Raw genomic sequence first — 17,358 nt, forward strand, 5'->3', positions numbered from 1 at the left:
TAACCATAAACTGCAACATAAAACCATAACCACCATTACACCACGACATGTGACCTCCTCCACATAACTACCAATCCAACGGCTTATTCTAACTGTGCGGTATTTGCATTAAATCTGAATTAACATTAATTAATCCATAGTTATAAAATTAATTAAACTGCAGTTAGAATGGTGGCATATTTGGAGGAGCGCCCAAATTCAAAGATTCCTCCAAAATTAGTGGGACTAACTAGAGTTCGTCCAGTTTTAGAGGAGGTTTACTAGGGAAAATAGTTTTGACCATAACTGGAGCAAAATTCGACCAAATTGAGATCAGGAAAAGGTGTTCCTAGATAATTTGGGCATTCTAAGCACATTGAAGTAGGTTTCAAGAGCAGTAGAGCATTGTAAACAACACTTTTTCCATTATTGAGCTAATACAGAGGCCTAAGCCATGGAAGTTGGCACATGAAGATGTAGCCTAGGAGGTGTGAACTCCTTCATCAAAACACTATGTTAAGTGTTCAATTTGATGGTTTGCTATACATTTGATTGTTTTTGTTCAACACTTTTTTTCATGTTATTTTTCTCATGATCTTAACATAGAACTTTATCAAATTTACCTGTTTTCATTCACAAACACCATAAGAGAACCTATGCACATGAAGAAACTGACAAGCATTTCTTTATAAATTTAAAGTTGAAATTAGCACTACAATACTAACATTTAACAACAGATCAAGTTGGTATCAGAGAAAAGGTTATTTGCTTGATTGCTTGATTTTTGTGCAAGTAGGATTTTAATGGTTTCAAATTTGTGATGCTTACAAGGTTAAAGTTTCAGAGAGGAGAAGGGAAACTATTGGTTGCAACTCTTGAGATAATGCCTAGAAGAAGGACAGCCACAAGGCCACGATCTCCACCCAAAGTTAGACAATTGGATTGGACAATTGGAGGTTTATTGCAGAATTCATAACCTTCAAGAAGATGACATAAAGATCCAGTTGGCTTCATTGAGGCTAAAAGGAGCAACATTATTCTGGTGGGAAGCAAAGACTCAAGAGGAAATGTGAATTTATGGTAAGATATCCATTTCTTAAGTTGAATTTGTTTCTGCAATTAAAAGAAAGTTTTATGCTTTAGCCTATATGAAAAAAGACATTATGATTTGGCAAAATTTTAGGCAACTCAAGGGCCAAATAATTCAAGACTACACCCAGGAGTTTAGAAAGAGGGCTTCGTTGTTAGGAGTAAATTTGAATTCCCAAGATACACTGTTGAAATATATTGGGGCTTTACATTACTACTTAAAACATACTATCCTTATGTTCAATCCAAACAATTTGGATGAGGTATGTGTGCAAGCCATGCACCTTGAAGCAAGAAGAAAGAACATTGAGGAAGAGGGTAGTAAGAAGAAGCCTTTCAGGGGTAAGGAGAAAGAGAAGGGAGGAAAATGGAAGGGAAAAAAGAATTCAAGTGTGAAGAAATAAGGGGATAAAACTATATGCCAACATTGTTCCAAAGTTGGCATGATGAAACCCATTGTTGGAAATTACATCCCAAACTAAGGCCTAAGAAATCAAACAATAAGGGAAAACAAAAGATGACCGCTACCACACAACATGATCTTGGATCAGATTCTGGTGATGAGACCAAGATTTCAACCATGGTCACAAAAGGAAAAGAAGTTGTTGCAAGCACTATTTCCTCACATAGTCACAAAAACACTCCAAATGAATAGTCAAGAATAGAATTGTTCCATGTAAGGGTAATTTCAAATCATACAAATATTGATGCATTATTTGATAGTGGGTCATAATGAAACTTAATTTTAGAAGACTTGGTCAAAAATATTAACCTTGAAACTATACCCCATCACAAGCCATATCCATTGGGTTGGATAGTCAATAATTCAAATTTACAGGTTACAAGGAAATACTTATTCAAGTTTGCCATTACTGAAAAGTTCATTGATGAAGTTGAGTTAGATGTAGTTCCACTTGACATCTCAGGGATCATTTTGGGAAGTCCTTATTTGTATGATAGGAAAGAAATATTTTATTTCCATTAGAACAAATACTTATTTCTCAATAATGGAGTGGAGTATCTTGTGAGATCCCATCGCAAAAATCTAAGCATTTCTTTGGTTAATGCAGGGCAGATGAAGAGACTAGTAAATGCAAGCAAAACTTTTGTGCTTCTCATGATCAAGAAAAAAATGATATTGATTATGAAGCTTTTGAAGTTTGTGATGACAAATTAAAATCTGATTTGTTTGATGTGGTAAGCAAGCATGGTGAGATGTTTCAAGAACCAAAGGGGTTACCTCCCAAGAGGGAAATTTAGCCTGAGATACAGCTGCAATAGGATGTTCCACTTCCAAACATTGGCATGTATCGCATGTCGATCATGGAGAACATGGAAATCAAGAAGAAAATTCAAGAATTATTGAACAAAGGTATCATACACCCATCTACTTTGCCATGTGGTTCACCCATTGTGTTGGTAACAAAGAAGGAAGGGACTTGGTGCATGTGTGTGGATTCCGTGCACTAAACAAAATATTGGTAAAGAATCGTTATCCACTCCCAAGAATAGATGATTTTCTTGATCATTTGAGGTATGCAAAGTATTTCACTAAGTTAGACCTATGAAGGGGTTATCATCAAGTTAGAATAGTTGAAGAGGACATTTGGAAAACCACATTTAAAACTAAACAAGGATTGTTTGAGTGGCTTGTTATGCCTTTCGGTCTTACAAATTCTCCAGCTACTTTCATGAGAGTTATGAATGATGTATTGAGACCATTTCTAGATGAATTTTTCATTGTTTACTTAGATGATATTCTCATATTTAGCAAATCCAGAGATGAACATGTCATGCATGTGAACAAAGTACTTGATGTCTTGAGAAAAGAACAGTTGTTTTTAAAGATGTCAAAATGTGAATTTGGCGAGACTTCTTTAGTGTAATTGGGACACATTGTTAGAGGAGGTGAGCTGAAGATAGACCCCTCTAAGGCTGAGGTCATTCTGAATTGGCCCAAGCCCAATATAGTTACAGAGGTAAGAAGATTTCTTGGGGAAGCATAATATTGGAGGAAATTTATTGCTTATTTTTCTTCCATTGCATCTCCACTACATGCATTCACTAATGTCAAGAAAGTCTTCAATTGGGGAGATGTACAACATAAAGAATTTGATGCTTTAAAACAAAATATCAGTTTAGCACCAATATTGGCTCTTTTGAATCTTAGACAACCATTTGAGATTCAAACAGATGCTAGTGATTACACCACGGGAGTAGTTCTTATGCAGCATGGTAAGCCCATTTCATTTCATTTTGAAATTTTTAATGGAGATGTGACTAACTATGCCACTTATGACAAAGAACTTCATGCATTGGTGCAAAGTGTCAAAAAATGGAAACACTACTTGATGGGGATGGAGACCATTATCCATACTGACCATCAACCATTGTAGTACTTACAGTCACAATCAAAGTTGTAGCAATCACGACACTTCAGATGGATGGGTTTTCTAGAACAATTTCATTTGGTTATCAAGTACAAAAACAGAATCTAAAATAAGGTAGTTGATATGCTTTCTAGACCTATTGTAAATTCATCTATTATACTCGAGAAAAATTCTATTTTACATGAAATTTACATTGATAAATATGCATATGATAATGACTTTCAAGAGGTGTATGCAAGCTTGAGGCAAGGAAACCGAATTGAAGAGTTAGATTATCATGTACATAACAATTTTTTGTATCACTTGGGCAAGTTATGTATTCCACAAGGAGAAAGAAAAAATATCATAAAGGACGTGCACACTTCATTGATTGCTGGACACTTTGGTGTAGGCAAGATAGTAGTGAAACTCCAAAGGTATTGTTATTGGCCACGCATGTTTGATAATGTATCTTGTTTCATTAGAGGATGTTCTTTGTGTGCATAAGTAAATCTAGTAATAGGAAACTAGAATTGTACACTCCACTTCCATTACCTTCACGTCCATGGGAGAGTATCTCAATGGATTTTGTAGGAGGTCTTCCATTTTCAAGGAAAGGTCATGATTACTTGTATGTAATAGTAGACAGGTTCAACAATATGTGTATTCTAACGCCATGTAAAAAGAAAATTACAGCTAAACAAACAGCTCATCTTTTCTTTCAAAATATTTGGGTTCATTTTGGTCTTCGTACTTCCATTGTAAGTGATCGAGATTATTGATTTTTTGGGAATTTTTGGTCAAATTTGTGGGAAATGATGGACACTAAGTTGAATAAGAGTACAACCTTTCATCTGCAAATAGATGGAAAAATCGAGGTGGTCAACAGGACATTCATTCATCTTCTTAGAGGATATTGTAGCAAACATCCCAGGTTGTGGGATGAACAGTTGCATTACATACAACCTGCATACAACAAGGAAAAGCATTCTTCCACAAATACATCACCATTTGAGGCATGTTTTGGGTACTTGCCAAGATCTCCATTCGACTTCATCTTTGAGAAAGATGTTGCCATCGATGGTCACAGTGACATCGATAAGGCAAGGAAGTTCATAGAGAAAATTCAGTTGATACAACACACACTGCAGGAACAATGAGAAAGAAGTCAAAGAAACTACAAAGCAAGGCATGACAAACACCATATCGATCATAAATTTCAAGTTGGAGACGAAGTTTGGTTATATATTAGAAAAGAGAGACTTCAAGGGGAAGGTAAAAAGCTTAATCCAATCTGTTATGGTCCTTTTAAAATTCTGGAAAAGATTGGTAATAGTGCATTTAAGCTAGATTTGCCTCTTTATATGAAAATATACTCTGTTGTTAATGTTGAGAATTTTAAATTTCTTGAGACACCTTTGATTGATGATCAAAGAGAGCATGTTCAGTTGCCATCAATAGATGATTTCTTGCCAGAATATCTTGATGAGCTTCAACAAGATCTTGTACTTGATAGAAGAACCAGAACTTTGAAAAGAGGGAATGTTGAATACATTAGAGTGGTACTCAAGGGACAAAAGCCTTCTAATGCCAAATGGTTACAGATCGAGAAGGTGAGGGAGTTGTACCCTCACCTACTAAATAATTGATAGTATGTTTTGGGGTCCAAAAGGCTTCCACTGGGGAGGAATGATCAGGTGCTCAGTATTTAGCTAAAAAACCAAAGCTCTCATAATCGCTTGAAACCAAACGCAACTCGTTTCATTGAAATCTGATTTTGTATGAGGAATATATCGTGTTCTGTCTGGTTTGCAAAATAGTGGAATTTAAAAAAAAATATGTACAGTCACTACACAGTCAGTAGTCTATACTATTGACGTGGCAGGTGAATGGGCAGAGTCAACTGAGGTTAATGGCCTATTATATTTTGACAAGTGGCATCCTTTGGTTAGTTTATGTTTTGGTGCATTGGCATGTTTTCATTGGTTAATGGTGGACCAATGAGGAGGGGACAAGTGGCAAGCCTGGAGGCCGCCACGTGTCCCTCTCCAAAGGTTGGATTGGTCATTCGACACATAGTGTGACAAAATAATGGGTAGCTCGGCGGATTCAAATCCACTACCGGGCCCCAACAAACTCCATGTTCCACACTATCTTTCTTATTATATAAAGGATTCCGATTGTAATTTTTGTGTAACAGTTTAAGGTTTGGGGATTAGGAGGGAGCCATTCAAGATGGAGACAGGACATGTGATGTGGGTCTTCGATGTACTGTTTGAACCAAGACTCAGATATAGCATGATTTCCATCTCAATGATTGAGAGAAAAGCATTTGAGGTCTTGTTCTAGGATGGGAAGGCAAGACTCATGCCTAGAGGCTCTAAGTCTGATGGTATTGGACTCGGAGTTAGAGAGCATGGTCTCTACAAGTTGTCAAGAAAGCTTGTGGATTATGGAAAGAAGCAAGTGGAGTAGGTGCAGGTTCCAGAGAAGAAGAAGTAGGTGCAGGCTTCAGAGGAGAAGGCACTGGTTCTCGAGAAGAAGGTACACCTTCTCGAGAAGGTCCAGGTTCCAGAGACTCAAAGGGAGTCTTGTTCGAGAGGGAGCTTGAAAATTCAGAGGTAGACTCTGTAGTCCAAGAAGAGTGCATGGTCAGTGGGGAGCAAGGGTTCTCCTACAACTACCAAGAAGGAATCATGGAGAGAGTGGAAGACACTATAGGATAAGAAGAAGAAGCGGGGTGCTTCCAAAAGGGACAACGACACTTCTGAGAAGGGTGTAGTTCACTGTACAGGGATTGCTGTGATTGTGAGCCCTAGGAGTTGGGAAAGTGTTGCGAGAAGTGATGACGATGACAATTTACTTCCTATTCTTGGAAGTACCTCCCTCTATAAGAGGGAGTGTTGATTTGTATAGCTTGGGAGGTACTCCAAGCCCTAGGGTTCAAGGTTTGGAGGACAAAGTGCCACAAGGGTCACTTGTGGGCTTGGAACCCAAGTATGGGGTTTTGCCCCCAATAATGTTTGGGGAAATTCCCGAGGCATATTTCCACATGTGATGGCATGAGAAAATAGAGGGAAGAAAGGAGAATCTAATGTTTCAAGAACCGTCGAATTCCGAGTTGTAGAAGTGGAGAAATGAATTTTTGAAGCTAACAAATCAATTATTGGTTTTCAAGTCATGTAGAATTGATGTAAATTACTCAAATAGATGTGTCTCTTCACTAATTCATTGGAGACTCTCTTTAGGCTATAAAAGGAGGGTGACTATATGTCATTTAGGCATCCATCTTATGAAACACATATACATCAAAGGGGAACTCATTGGAGAGAATAAAACTCTGATTTAGCTGTAGCAAAGGAGGAAGGGACAATGTGGACTTTAGGGTTGATTCTCAGGCCTGCTTGAGGGCTGAATTTGTTGGAAGGGAGGCCAAGGTAGCTCGCTAGAAAGCCTAGGCAAATGTAAGTGTTTTGAGTGTGTTTGGGTAATGTTTTATGGGTAGATCTCTATCATCTTACTGGTTGTAAGATACATGATTACTGTGTGCTAGGTTGCAGTTCATAGCACCAAAGTAAGGTGTACACAAGGGTAGATTAAGGGTTGTTATATGCCTATGACAACATCGTGGTAGAGGAGGGGTCTCCTAAGACTAGGCCATAGATTTTCGGAGGCTGCTAAGGGTTGTTCAGGGGTCGGTTAGTGGTTGTTACAGCCTACAAAGTATGCCCTAACCAGTCATAGTCAAGGGTAGTGTGAGGACAATAGACTTGAAATAGAAGTTGATGTGTGTTGGGTCAAAGGTGTTGACCAATTTGGATCATGATTGTAGCAGCCTGTTGGTGCCATGTGGAGGATCTTTTGAGGAGATGAAGAGTCTTCTTAGGAGAAAAATTGACAGTGACGTGATTGACTCCATTGATCTGACTGGAGGTTAGTGTGTTGGCTACCCAAAGTAGCCGTAAAGCAGTAGATAAGAAGGACGTTGTTGGTACGTGATTGGGTGAAGTTTCCAGCCTAAAGAGTAGCTCTTTGATGGATGAAAGAGGATACTAAAAGGCAGATTGGAGCTTAGGAATTAGGCCTACCCAGAGAGAATATTTATGAGCCCGTGTACTTGCAGTAGGAGTGACATGCAACATTGTTAGGTTGCAGCCCTCTTGGACTCTCGTTGTGTAGTTGCCTTGATGGACTAAGGCACTACTAGTGATAAGTACAGAAGCAAAGGACCAATAGGACAAGATACAACATAGAAGCTACAACGAAGTTTGTCATTGTATCTTGTATACCATAGACTATTGTATTATTCATATTTGGTTTAGTATAACGAAGATTGGTGATGGTAAATTATTGTACAATTCTGTTAAAAACTGTGTATATTTGTGCATATGTGATTTACTACTTTATATTTCCATTGTGCAAAGTAGTTTATGGTTGAGATTCTTGGTTTGGTAGCATCAGTGATTTTAAGACTCTAACCTAGACCTAAGGTCATGGAAATTCAACAGATATATCATCTACAAATCAACCAGATTAGCGCAATACATGTATAAACATAATCATATCAATAATAGACATCATGTCAACCATTATCCAGTTACCATGCATGACTATTCCATAACCATGATAATGCATGCATGACGACATATAGACACTGACATCCATAAAAAATGCATAACCAACTTGCACTCATGTCAACCACATCCAACAACAATCACCACCATCTTCCACATGGTGACACAACTACAACAATGACCACCACCATGCATACACAACAAGCACATATACCATAAGCATAAAGAACACATATGCAACCGACATGTGTGCATGACAAATTGATTCTGCCCATCTAGTCCAAGGGGTGAACCATGCTCTGATACCACTCTGTAACACCCTCCTCCCACATTTACCCAAGCTAACCAGTCCACTAGGGTAAACATGTGACGAAGAGTCACTATGATATGATTCAACTCCCCATGTACAATTAAGAAAGTGAAACCAACAAGAAAAGACCATTCTGACCTTCCTTAGGAGATACAAAACCTTCAAGAGACAACCAACCTTCCAAGTGCCCAACCCCTGAGACAACTTGATGTTTTGTTAAACTAGACCCCCAGTCGCTCCCATCACAAGCCTTCCATGCGACCGATACCCTCTACTCGCTCCCACAACAAGACATCCATGCGATTGTTGCCTTTTTCGGGCAGTTATTTGCCAACGACTCTGAATTCTAAGCCACTTTTTCAAGGCTAGGACTCAAGACTCTCTCAGAACTTCATGAAAATTCTAGTAATGATAATTAACATTGAGACAAGGCTACTAATACAAAACCTTAAACAATGACTTGACCTGACCCTTAACATCCATTATAGACACTCCATCAAACAGATCATGAACATGTAATCTACAAGTCATAACAACATATATGAACATAGGGACCTCATACTTATTTGAGATTCGCCAAGAAGGACTAATGCCCTCTCATAATAACTACATTATCATCTATTAGGTCATACATTCATCATTCATTCATTTACTAATAAAAACATGATGAGAGCCATGACTAAGATCTGTCATAAAACCATACTTATAACCAACATATAACCAACAGAATAACAATAATAGAACAACCATTAAAGCCACATAATAACAAGAACATTTACACATAAAACACGAGAGCAAAGAGCTCTTATTAACATATGCAAAATCCAACCAAGGCAGGGACTTCAACGTCCCACCTGACCATTGATTGGGATGAACCAAATCTTTCTTTCAACCAATCATCCCCGCGCCATATTTCAAGCATGAATGTGGGACTCACAAGAAAACCAATTAAGGCTTCTTCGGGCTTTACCGTGTATCCTGCAAAGGGATTTCTAGGCCCAAACAATAAACATACACCACATTATTTACCGCAATCCCGCCATATACCGGTCAAGGGATCACTAGGCCCTAGACAAGCATGGATGCCTCTGAATCTCTCCACCTAAACTGTGATGAATTTTTCCATCTTCACCCTCTATGTTTTACTGTGTATCCCACCATTACCGGTCAAGGGATTCCTGGGCCCAAAGAGGGTATTCACCTCTAATCTTTACCATTTATCCTGCCATTACCAGTCAATGGATTCCTACGCCCAATGAGGGTGTTCACAACTAGGCTTTACCTTGTATCCCACCATTACGGTCAAGGGATTCTTAGGCTTTGTGATTTGTTTCTCTTAATTTCCTTTATTATCATAAATAAAATGCCAATTAATGTCTTTTTTCCTTTTCAATGCCTTTGCCATTTCCTTTGACAATTTCGTTAGCCATAATAAACCAAATGAACATCTACACTAGGATTTTTTTCCCAACATTCAGCTTGGAATAAGTGTCCCATGACCTTGGTTATTATTTTTCTTTTATTAACTTTATTACATGAACTTTTGACCTGGGGTTGTTAGATGAACTAGGAAAATCAAGGAAAAGAAAAAATAGATAGTAAAACGTCCATTTGAGAAACTAGAATAGGACATAGAGAAAGAAATTATAGATTCTAAATATGTAATTTTTTGCACTTATTTATGTTTTTAATTATGTTTATAGGAGTGTTTATTTTGAAATAAGGCTTCCAAATTTAATTATCAATAATTGTTCAGTGGATAGTAGGATTTAACCTCTACAAAATATTCACAAATAGAAGATTGATATTTTTCTCGAAAATGTCTAGGTGTATATTTATAGTATACACAAGTCAAAGGTTCAAGTCAAAGATTGAGTATATCTCAAAGTAATTGTGTCTTTTTTTATAATTTTAATTAATTAAAAATGGCATATAAACAAGTGCATTGATAAACTGTTATATTGGCCATCATATTATAACAAAGCCTATTTAAAATAAGGGTACATCTACATAGTTAAATAAATCTTGTTTCATATTTTTTTAAATGTATATATGTCTAAAATATATATTAATTATTTTTATAATTAATAATAATAATAATAATAATAATTTAAAATAAAATCAGTTTTTAAGATTTTTTTAATTTTAACAACCTAAGATGGATAGTAAAATAAATGTTTCAAATGATATTTATTATAAATTAATGCCTATCAACATTTACCAATTATTAAATTTATATAAATATAAATTTTTTTATTCATATAATACTCTAAATTATAAAAGAAAATCCCAACACAATCATTAATTTTTAATAATTTCTTTTAAAATCCCATAAATCAAAATTAACAAAAAAAATTAATTTTATTAGATTTTTATTAAATCAAAAAAAAATTTGTTAGATTTTTATTAAATCAAAATTAATTAATAAAAAATTAATTTTATTAGATTTTTATTTTTTGCACTATATGCATCTTATTTCTAATGTTGTTTCCTCGACAGTGTTAGAGATAATGGAGAATATCTTAGAATAGTGATTTGGTTCACAAGACCTCAGGATAAGAATTAGTTTCTAATTTTTAGGTTATTGTTCTAACTTCCCTAAATCTGTGATTACTATATATTGTGTAATGTACATGAGCAACGTAGAGTGTTCTACAGAGCCAGACTCTCCAGATTCAGACTCTCTTTCGTAGAGCTGACCAGTGGGTTTCATTTCATTAAATATAAAACATTGCATATTTTATCATGGTATCAAAGTGACAAGGATGAGAAAACCTATTCGCCGAGTGAGGAACTTGCCAGTAGCACCTATTGCGAAATCATTGCAAGTCTTTGAGGTACAACTACGATGATCACATTGTAACACTACTGTGCGTTTTCATTTTCTGGATCGTCGCAGCTATCAAGTGAACATCTGCGATGAGGTCATCGTAGCTATCATCGCAACTCCACTGTGGATAAGTGCAACGACCGTGGTGAGAAGCCAACAGAAGGCTGTGAGGTTAGGAAACAACAAACAACATCACAACAAGAAGAGGGTCTATGTGAAGGCCAAGGTTTGTTGAGAAGAAGACCAGAAGGAGGTCGTCGAAAACAACATTAGAGATCATCAATCTCTATCTTTGACACATATCTGGGGTAAATCCAACATTTTTTTTACCTGTCAAATTTTTTTTAATCACCAAGATGAATAATCAGATGTTTGAAGCATTCTTGAATGAGAATAACAAGCTCTATCGCTCCAATTATGCGAATTGGAAATTCAAGATGCAAACTCTGGTAGAAGTGCAGAGTGCTTGGACAATTGCAAATGGGGATGAACAGAAGCCAGCAGCTGGATCCGCAACAGTCCCAGATTGAGAGAAGTGTGAGGGTAAAATAAGGACACTGCTAAAGATATCAATGAAACACTGCATCATACCACATATCAGAGAATGTAAATCAGCAAGCGAAATTTGGGGAATTTTGAAGGATCTGTATGAGATCAGGAATACAAATCGTCTTCTATTTTTGAAGAGCAAGATCTTATCCTTGAAGATGGAGGAGAATGAAACAGTTGATGCCTTCATAACAAGGATCAAAGACCTGAAGGACAAACTGGCAGACATTGGTCATATAGTTGATGATACAAATCTTGTAACAATTACCATGAATGGTGTGACCGATGACTACCAAATGTTCATCACTGGGATAAATGCGAGAGAGAAAATCCCGAAGTTTGAAGAACTGACAGGAATATTGATGCAAGAAGAAGAAATAAGATCGACTTTGAAGCCCCAGAGTGTCGATCTTGCATTGATGGCGAAAAATAACTTCTACAAAGGAAAAGGAAATCTGCAACAACAAAATGGAGGAAGCTCACAAAAAAGACCAAATCTGACCCAAGGTATGAATCCGAATAGAAACAACTCTGTAATTAAGTGTTTTTATTGTGGAAAATTGGGTCATATAGCTAGAGAGTGCAGAAAGAAGAAATATCATGAAGAACAACAGAGGCAGAAAAGACATGCAGGTCATCTCACGAATGATAATCATGAGCGAAAGTTTAGATTGTTCATGGCAGATCGTGATGAGAATGTTGATGCAGACATCTGTTATGTAGACTCGGGAGCATCAACACATATGACAGGGAACAAGCAATGGTTTGAAGATTTTAAAGAAATCAACGATGGAGCACAAATCTACTTAAGTGATGATAGAAGTCATCAGATCAAAGGACGTGGGAAAATTTCTGTCATTTTACCTAATGGTAATGTAAGACAAATTTATAATGTTATGTATGTGCCCGATATAACAAAGAACTTGATTTATGTATCCATGATTACAGATCAAGATCTTAAAGTTGAATTTTTAAAATCTAACTGCTATATTAAAGATCTGCTAGATGGCATGAAGACAATTGCTACAGGAATTTGAACAGGAGGTCTGTACAAATTGGATGTAAGACCAACACCAGTTCGAGCTTTAACAGTAGTGGGTTTGACTACAGAAGAGTTGTGGCATCAAAGATTTGGTCATATCAACTACAATGATTTGTTGTTACTTCAGAAAAAGGAAATGGTAAGAGACCTTCCTATGTTAAAACAAGTGCATAATGATTGTGATGCCTGTACATTAGGAAATATGCATAGAGAAGAATTCCATGTTCGAATAGAGAAGAAACAAAGAGATATACTTGAATTAGTGCACACAGATCTTTGTGGACCCATGCAAACAAAGTCATTAGGAGGTGCACTATATTTTTTACTGTTTATTGATGACTGCAAAAAAATTTTGTGGGTATATTTCTTGAGTAAGAAGAGTCACACATTTGAATACTTTAAGCAGTTCATAAATATGATTGAAAAGCAAACAAGGAAGCAGATAAAAATTCTCCGCTTCGATCAAGGGGGATAATACAAGAAGGATGAGCTTATCAAGTATTGTAAAGACCATGGAATATTACAACAATTCACAGTACCCTATACTCCTTAGCAGAATGGAGTAACAGAAAGAAAGAATAGAACACTGGTGGAATGCGCTAGAAGTATGTTGAAAGGTAAGAATCTGTCAAATGGTTTTTGGCTTGAAGCATTGAATACTGTAGTTTATTTGAAAAATAGGAGTCCTACAAAGAGTCTTGAGTTTAAAACTCCTTATGAAGCACTATATGGATTTAAGCCTGCAGTAAAAAATTTAAGAGTATTTGGGTCTAAATAATTTTTCCATATTCCAAAGGAAGACAGAAGAAAACTAGATTCAAAAGCCATCAGATGTACCTTTATAGCGTATTGTTCACAATATAAAGCCTATAGATTATTTAATTCCTCTATTCACAAAATTTTTGTTAGTAGAGATGTCATATTCCATGAGCAGGATTGTGAAGAATCTGATAAGCACAATGAGTGTTGTGGAGGTAAATCCCCTCTGCGGACAAAGGCAATCCCTACTAGCCCAAATGGGGTCTAGAAACAATCAAACAATGCTAACACGTAGGTTCCTAATTGCAAATCAAAGACCGATGATGAGGGCCTACCTGGATTCCAACGCTAATATTTGTAGAAGAGTCGTCGCTCCCGTTCCTTTGCTCCGGCTGGTCACAATCCCCACGATCCTCGTGAACAGACACCTGCACATGCAAAAAACGACACAAATACAAGCATAAAATCCAATAGATGCAACTATATATCAGTCAGAAAGGATATAACTCAATCATCATTACAAGGACAATAAGAGTGGAACCATAATGATAGTCGTCTATTATTGATAAACAACAAAGAAGAATACAACCATAGTTCTGATGTCAAATCCTCCTTTGGCTGGGTGATCAGCAACACATGCCTTGCAAAGCTTGTTGGGAATGGGGAACAAGCCTCTCTCTCCTTGGTTACTTGGACAAGAATCTCCTCACTTTAGATTTAGCTTCATGGCAATGAAGAAGGCTTCTTGTAGCATGAGCTTAGCAATTCTTAGACTTTGGGACTTAGAATTTGGAACTTGGAGACTAACTTGTCAAAGGCAAAAGGACAAGATTTTATAGATAGAGGAGAAGGAGTTAGGGTCATCCACAAGATTCATGGGATTGGCTTTATCACTAAGAAGCTTCCATGAGAGGTGGAGAACTACTTCCCTTCTATGGAGATTCGAAGCCCAACTGAACTAACTCAAGATGGAATCAGTTCATGAATAGGTTAGCAAAAACCTTTGTAAGTTTGTTTGTTAAAAACTTCACCCAACAGGGCTGGAGCAAGTGCGACTCTGAGAAAGAGCGTCAGTTGGCGCGTCCTATTTGGAGGATTTCCCCCATTGGCGCGAGTGATACACAAAGGAACTGCGCCAATGGAAAAAGGGCTATTTTTATGGGTATTTTGCAGAAGGTGTCTTCAAGGCATATGAAGTACATACTCAAGGGGATACAGTGCAAGTGTTTTCAGGTTATGTCACTTCTCACAGGTCCCAGAATAAGTCCTCCAATGTGCGAGAGAAGGGGTAACAGGGACGGTGACAAATTACTGTGTAACAATGAGGAATGGAATATTTCGTACTTGGTGGAAGAAGAAAGTGAATATACAGGAAACAATCAAGATCAACAGCAGACAAAGGTAGAGGATGAATAGCAACAGCAACAACAACAACAACAATAGCAACAGCAGGAAGAAAAAGAGAATGATGATCAGACAAGGTTTGAGGCTACCCCACCACTTAGGAGATCAGGTAGGAAAGCTCAATTGCCAGCAAGATATAGGGAAAATTCTTTTATAACTAGTACAATGAATATTGTTGAACCTTGTAGTTATAAGGAAGTAAATGAATGTAGCGAATGGAAAATAGCTATGGAACAGGAATATGAGTCTATAATCAGAAACAACACTTGGGAACTGGTTGAACTTCCTAGAGGGAAACAAACCATAGGTTGTAAATGGCTGTATAAACCAAAGATTAATGCAGATGGAACTATAGATAAATTAAAGGCTAGATTGGTAGTAAAGGGGTATTCACAAAAAGAAGGCATTGACTATGAAGAAACTTCTACCCTTGTAGCTAAACTTAACACCATCAGAATGTTGATTGATTTAGCTACTAAGAAACATTGGATGATTCATCAACTAGATGTAAAGTCTGCATTTTTAAATGGAGAATTGAAAAAAGAGGTTTACTTAGAGCAACGTAAAGGGTTTGTCTAGAAAGGGAAAGAACATTTAGCCTGTAGGTTAAAGAAAGCACTTTATGGACTAAAGAAAGCAGCCAGGTCTTGGTATGAAAAGATTGATTCATTTTTTCTACAATTTGGCTACAACAGAAGCAAAAATGAACCTAATCTTTATACCACACAACATGAACAAGGGAGCACAGTGTTGATTTCTTCATATGTAGATGATTTGATCATTACAGGTGATGCTACATATCTGATCAAAGAAATCAAGCAATAGATGTCACAGGTGTTCGAAATGGAACACCTTGGTGAATTAAGATACTATTTGGGTCTCGAGATCTGGAGAGATTCAGGAAAAACATTTTTGTCCCAGGGAAAGTATGTTAAAGGACTATTAGAAAGATTTAGGATGGATCAGTGTAAGCTTGCAGTAGTACCATTACAGCAGAACATCAAACTGCAAAGTGAGGATGGCTCTAAAGAGGCAGATGCGACATTTTACAGAGAGCTGGTTGGGAGCCTAATCAACCTGACCACTACTAGACTAGATTTGACTTATTCAGTCAGTGTGCTAAGTCAATATATGTCCAAGCCACTTGAAATTCATTAGAATGCAGCGAAAAGTGGTTTGAGGTGTCTACAAGGTACTGTAGATTATGGTATTATTTATACTGACTCCTCTGATGTTAGATTGATAGGATTTACAGATTCAGACTGGGTTGGAAATGTAGATGATCGCAGATCCATAACAGGGTATGAATTCAGCATTGGATCTAGGGTGATTATGTGGAGCATCAAGAAACAGAACAAAGTTTCCATGTCTTCAGTCGAAGCAAAGTATCAAGTTATGTGTGTAGCAACATGTGAGGTAGTTTGGTTGCAGAGACTTCTCTAGGATGTTGGGGAAGAACAGAAAGAGGCAACAATGATCAAATGCGAAAATCAGAGTTCAATCAAACTTGCTAATAATCCAGTGTTTCACAAAAACACTGAACACATTGATACACAGTTCCACTTTGTCAGGGAGAAAGTGAAATCAAAAGAAATCCATTTGGTATATTGTAATACATGTGATAATGTTGCAGACATTTCCACTAAGCCTCTTGGAAAAATTAAGTTTGAAATGTTTAGGGAGATGTTAGGCATATTTGTAAACCCCTTCTCCATTAAGAGGGAGTGTTAGAGATAATGGAGAATATCTTAGAATAGTGATTCAGTTCACAAGACCTCAGGATAGGAATTAGTTTCTATTTTTTAGGTTATTGTTCTAACTTTCCTAAATCTGTGATCATGTAGAGTGTTCTGTAGAGCTAGACTCTCATGGTTCAGATTCTCTTTCATAGAGATAACCAGTGGGTTTAATTTCATTTAATATACAACATTACATATTTTATCAGACAGTTTTACCTTACTTCGAGATATAAAAACCTTAAACTTGAGCCTTAGTCAAGGGTATAAAATAAGGATACCATTCGATTCGATCCAGAAGCATTCTTATATTTTAAAGTAATTAGTGTGGTTGTTATCCAAAGAAAATGTATTAATTACATCTATTTAAAAGTCAGTTTAATTGACTTAATCTGGTCCACGACTACTAGATTGCATGGTTTGTGGTTGTCCACCCACATTTTACTAGGACATCTTCTGACCAACATGTGCAGATCAACTTCTCTTGATTTTGCACACACTAATGTTTTATTATTCTTAGAATTCTACTCGCGATTGTTTTCGGAATATATATATATATATATATATATATATATATATATATATTTATATATATATCTATATATATATATATATATATATATATATATATATATAGATATAGATATATAGATATATATATTCAGAGACTTGCAATTCTCAATCCATCTTAGTCAATGCTAATTTAGCTTTACATAA

The sequence above is a fragment of the Pinus tabuliformis genome, chromosome 6, assembly GCF_031772625.1.
Source record: "Pinus tabuliformis cultivar Carrire ecotype Pingquan chromosome 6, CPIR1, whole genome shotgun sequence".
In the NCBI taxonomy this organism is placed as follows: domain Eukaryota; kingdom Viridiplantae; phylum Streptophyta; class Pinopsida; order Pinales; family Pinaceae; genus Pinus; species Pinus tabuliformis.